The sequence below is a fragment of the Tamandua tetradactyla genome, chromosome 21 (assembly GCF_023851605.1).
Source record: "Tamandua tetradactyla isolate mTamTet1 chromosome 21, mTamTet1.pri, whole genome shotgun sequence".
NCBI lineage: Eukaryota > Metazoa > Chordata > Mammalia > Pilosa > Myrmecophagidae > Tamandua > Tamandua tetradactyla.
In genome coordinates, this window is record NC_135347.1 from 48,314,974 (window position 1) to 48,320,916 (window position 5,943).

The following is a 5,943-nucleotide window of genomic DNA, read 5'->3' on the forward strand; positions in this document are numbered from 1 at the left end:
GGCCCTTGGTCATCAGCCATTCTGATTACTTAAGAAACCTACAAAACCATGTATTTAGGCAAAACATACCTAAATTTTAAATGTTGGCTTATGTTTTTAAAAAGTACACTGGATGTGACAAACAAAACAGCTTTAGGACAACAACAAAGATCATACGTCTGTAACTTCTACTGGATTTGGAACCAACCCCTTTATCCCCAAGACCTTGGTAGAGAGGATATTTACCTAACATATCTAATGCTTTCAAATGTCACTGGCTTAAAGAGTCCAAACAGCCTCTCACAAATAAAATGACTTTTGAAATAACACAAGTCAGTCATACAGTGAACTTCCTTATCTTCATAATGATCAAATATTGAATACTTATACACACAAAAAAGGAGAGGGGAGCAGGAATCTACCCTTAAATCAAACAAATATTTAGATCATTTAGATCCTACCTGATGCCAGGTACTATGTTAGGTAGTGAGGGATAGACCTGTGAATCAAACAGATATATATATATATATATATCCTCTGACCTCAGAGCATTTATAGTCTCATGAAAAGACAGTCAAATAAGCACATACTACAAAACAGTACGTTAAGATGCGACACATTCACATTGAGACAAACACAAAAGGCTTTCTCGAAGAAGTGAGGTTTAAGTTAAGACCAAAAACTGAGTAGAGACTAAAACTAACAGTGAATCAAGGTAACAAGTATTGGCCAAGGAACTAAATGTATCAATATTGTTTGAAGATGCCCTTTTAGTATTCTGAGCTCTAATAATTTCTAATCATTTTTAAAAAGGTTCAAAAGACCTTTATAAGGTTTAGTCTGTTGATACCACATTCTCTTTGACTTATAGCCCCCAGAGAACAAAGAGAGGACCAGGAGACAACTGGAGACACAAAATGCCCCAGGAGATGCTAAGCTAAGAGATGAAATTCAGAGTTTTCCCCACAGAAGCTATGAAAGGACCCACAGATGATTAGAGAAAGAAAATGCGCCAGCAGAAGTCAGAAGGACCCACATGAGCTGAGAGCCATTTTGAAACCAACGCCAGAGAGAAGGGCCAACAGACATCTCCATGTGTCTTCAGGTAAAAGAGGAGCCCGGAGACAATCAACCCTTCTTCACTGAAGGTATCCTCTTCTTGGTGCCTTCATTTGGACACTTCCAAACCTTAGAATTGTAACTTGTAACTTAATAAATCCCCTTTGAGAAAGCCAATCCATTTCTGGTATACTGCATTCTGGTAGCTTTAGCAAACCAAAACACATAACAATATCACTTTTTTTTTCTAGATTAAATATAGATTCATATCCAGTAAATATATCAACATATTTAAATATTTCCCTCACTTTTATCTACATCTTGGCCTCTTTTTCTTTCTTGGTACAAATTCTATTTAAACCCAAACTTTATATTATAAAGTATAAATGGAAAAAACACATAACCCATTGGCTTAAATATGTTCCCATGGAAAAAAACAAGAATTTTCTACATCCCCCACTATCTATAATGTATTCATGATAAAAAAACCTCAAACCCGAAATTGATCAAACCTCTGGATCTAACTACCAATTACAGGAGATACATAGGAAGGGGAGCAAGTTAAATGCCACCAAGGGGATGCAATCAGAAAAATCTGGATTATGGGAAATTTCATAAGGCAAACACCCAGTTTCTTCAAAAAAGGATTTCAATGAAAAAGGGATGTGGGGGTATTTGGAATTTATAGAGAAAATGATACTTAAAAGATATAAACAACTGAAATTTATAGATCTTAAACCATGAGTCAACTATCAAAAATTTATGCGTTAATTTGAGAAGTTTGAAGATAGATTAGATATTTAATATCAGGGAATTACTGTTATATTTTTATATATGCTAATTGAATAGGGTCATGTTTTTAAAAAGTTCCCTTACTTTTTAGAGATGTATACTAAGATATAACAGATGAAAAGGCATGATATCTGGAATTTGTTTCAAAATAATTCAGGAAGGGTGACAGCTGAGGGGGGTATACATGAAACAACGCAACATTTATTGGCTATGCATCAATAATTTGTTCTTAAAACCAAAACTTGTGAAAATTAATATTCCAAAATATGCATTCCATATGCCACATCATATATAGAGAGGCATATCTTATTTTATTGTAGGTCACTGATATTATGTTTTTTACAAATTGAAGATTTGTGGCAACCATGTGTCGATCAAATCCATAAGTACCATTTTTCCAATAGCATGGTGATCACTTCGTGAATCTGTGTTACATTTTGATAACTTTGGCAATATTTCAAACTTTTTTCAGTATGATTATACCTGTTGCATTGATCTGTGATCTGTAATATTTGGTGTTACTATTGTAATTGTTCTGGGGCACCACAAACTATGCCCATATAAGACAGCAAACTTAAATGATGAAGGTGTGTGTGCTCTGACTGTTCCACCAACCAGCCATTTTCCCATCCCCCCTTCTCTCGCCCTCTCCTCAGGCTTCCCCATTTCCTGAGACAAACAACATTAAAATTAAGCCAATACATAACCTCACAACAGCCCCTAAATTTCTAAGAGAAAGGAAGAGTCACACACCTCTCACTTTAAATCAAAAACTAGAAATGATTAAGCTTAGGGAGGAAGACACATCAAAAGCCGAGAGAGAAAAGCTAAACCTCTTGTACCAAACAGTCAACTTGTGAATGCAAATGAAAACCTCTTGAAAGAGATTAAAAGTGTTACTCCAGTGAATACACAAATTATAAAAAAGTAAAACAGCTTTATTGTTGATATAAAGAAAGCTTTATTGCTCTGGAGAGAATAACAAACCAGCCACAACATTTCCATAAACCAAAGCCTAATCCAGAGCAAGGTCCTAACTGTCTTCAATTCTACAAAGGCTGAGAGAGGTGAGGAAACTACAGAAGAAGAGTATGATGCTAGCAGTGATTGGTTCATAAGGTTTAAGGAAAATCATTTCCATAATAGAAAAGTGCAAGATGCAGTGGCAAGTGATGATGTAGAACCTACAGCAAATTATCCAAAATATCTCATTAAGATAATTGATGAAGGTGGCTAAACAACAGATTATCAATGTAAACGAAAGGGTCTTCTATTGAAAGAAGATGCCATCCAGGACTTTCATAGCTAGAGAGAAGCCAATGGTCAGCTTCAAAGACTCAGATAGGCTAACTCTCTTGTTAGGTGCAATGCAGCTGGTGATTTTAAGTTGAAGCCAATGCTCATTCACCATTCCCAAAAATCCTAGGGCCCTTAAGAATTATGCTAAATCTACTCTGCCTGTGCTCTACAAATGAAAAAAAACGAAGCCTTGATAACAGCACATCTGTTTACAACATGGTTTACTGAACATTTGAAGCCCACTGTTGAGGCTTACAACTCAGAAAAAAAAAATTATTTCAAAATGTGACTGCTCACTGACAATGCACCTGGTCCCCTGAAACCTCTGGTGGTGATTATGAGATGAATATTGTTTTCATGCCCGCTGTGCTGGTTTGAAGCTATTATGTACCCCATAAAGGGCCATGTTCTCTCTTTTATTTTTTTTTTAACTTTTTTATTGTATAGTATAACATATATACAAAGCAGAGAAAGAAAAAAGCAATAGTTTTCAAAGCACTCTTTAACAAGTTGTTACAGGACAGATCCCAGAGTTTGTCATAGGCTATCACACGATCCTCTCATATTTTTCCTTCTGGTTGCTCCAGAATATAGGAGGCCAGAGACTTAAATATTTTATCGTCACAATTGACCTTTTTCTTTCTTGTTTTTGTGAAAAATAACATATATACAAGAAAGCAACAAATTCAAAGCACAGCACCACAATTAGTTGTAGAACATATTTCAGAGTTTGACATAGGCTACAATTTCACAATTTTAGGTTTTTACTTCTAGATGCTCTAAGATACTGGAGTTTAGAAGAGATATCAATTTAATGATACTTAGTATATTTTCTCTACTGCTAGATGCACAAACTTTTAAGTCCCAAAAGTAAAATCTGAATCATAACTTGAACCAATTTCTCCTTAAGAACAATGTTAAAAATGAAGGGTTGATTTTTAAACACAAAATTAAGGCCAGTTTTTGTTCTTATTCAACTTATAGACAAGTACTACAGCACAACTAATTTACAAATTTACAGATAGCAACCATGTTGTCATTAAAAAAAAAAGTTCAGTTAGAACTACATATGCAACTACATTAGTATAGTATATAGCATGTCACTTCTATCTTCAAATTCCCAAAGAAGCATCAGTAAATTTTTAAACTTTAACTTTTTAAGCAACTGTTCATTTGGACATGCTCCTTAGTTACTGATATAATGTGTCCAGTGCTAGGGCCACATTTCTTAAACAGGAACTTGCAACTTCTAAATTCTGTAGTAAAGACTGACATGTCTCAGCCTGTCAACATTTGTACTTTCAAGACTGACAATTTTCTCCAACAAAAGTTTGCATCTTATTTCTTAGCCACGTTTCAGCTCTAATTGAGCAAGATCCTTCTTTATTCAAGAAAATTCTAATGTAGCGGTTCAAATTGAATGACATGTAAGTTAATACATCCTTCCACACAAAGACACACAAAGACTCTTAGGTCAACATTTTGGTCACTTTTATAGGGTCTGTAAAGCTGGAAACAAAACATATATTCAGGCTACAACGTTCTCCAAGTAATATTTGGTTTTGATTACTAAACTTAACCCCAAGCCTAGAGTATTGTTTGCAACCCCATCATTAATTCTAAAGCCTTTATAGAATTGAACTATTTTCTTTTTTGAGTAGTGCTAAAGGTGAGGTACAGTTATAATAGACTGGACTATAACCTGCAACAAGGTTGTTGCTATTTAGAGGACAGTTTGAATTTATAATGCATATCATCAAAGGTAGTTGGAAATTTTGGGTCACTGTCTAGGATTAAACAATGAAAAACAGTGAAAAATTAGTTTACCTAATTTTTGTGTCAAGTGTCAGAGATTATGTTAACAAGCTAGTAATCATCATTGACTCAACCTTAACAGCAAATTTCCATATAAAAATCTTTGCAATATCTTGAAAATACCCTGGGGTTTCCCAATGGCACACAAGCAAAAATTTAATTTAAAGCTACTGGGAGTAGCACCATCTAACATGTGGAATTCTAGCATAAATTTCTTCTTTTTGCCAACATAAGTCGCAGCTGTATTTTCTTCCTGTAAAGAGCCCCATGCCATCAACATTAAACATGTGTTGACTACAAGCATCGTCTCTTCAAAGCTGTCACTCAGTGTCTTAGAAAAAAACACAACTCACTTCGTCATCTGTGCTGGCAGCTTCACAGAGGACAAAGAGCAAACTGCCCAGAGCTATAAAATTTATTAACTGTATAAAAGTGCATATATGTATAAAAGAAATTTTCTTCTGGTATTTTAAAAAAAGACAGCTACTTTTTTCGTAGGAAAAAAAAAGATGCTGCCATTCTTCCCTAGAGTATCTAATCACTGCACCTAGTTCCTTTCCCTTTGTTATCACGTAAGGTTCTTTCCTGTTACCAAACGGCCTGGTACATTTCAGCCTCGAGAGAACCCAGTTTGCCAGAAGCTCAGGGGACGACGGGAAAAGGAGATGGCGGTTATTAGGCAGTTGATCAAACAGCCTGATCAACACAACCCTCCAGATCCAAGTGATTTACTAAAGCCACAACCAATCCAGGGCGTTTCAAAAGAGTTTTGCATTCCCTGGAATCCCAACAGGTGCAAAGGGAGAAACGGAATTGAGGCTCAACAGGTGCACGCTTTGGCGTCCCCAAGATTCCACGTGCGATGGCCCCGGACCTCACACACTGATAAGAATCAGAGCCTGGAAACTCCGCTCTAGGAAACACTGCGGAGTTCTAGAGGTAAACAACAGTAAACTCCGCAAAAAAGAAAAAACAGAACAGCAAATTACTATCACTTAC

At 35.8% G+C, this 5,943-nt stretch overlaps 1 protein-coding gene across 11 annotated transcripts in view; it reads right to left on the reverse strand.

Moving 5' to 3' along the window:
* The window catches only part of LOC143665614 (DNA repair protein XRCC4-like), a 283,083-nt gene that overhangs the window by 276,896 nt on the left and 244 nt on the right, over positions 1-5,943 (reverse strand). Inside the window, exon 1 of one of the 11 annotated variants that reach the window (XM_077139211.1) lies at positions 5,298-5,316. The exons of the other annotated variants lie outside the window; for them this stretch is intronic. The gene's annotated coding sequence lies outside the window, so the exon portion shown is untranslated. Of the gene's footprint in view, positions 1-5,297; positions 5,317-5,943 lie in introns of those variants that run through there. 11 annotated transcript variants of the gene reach the window in all.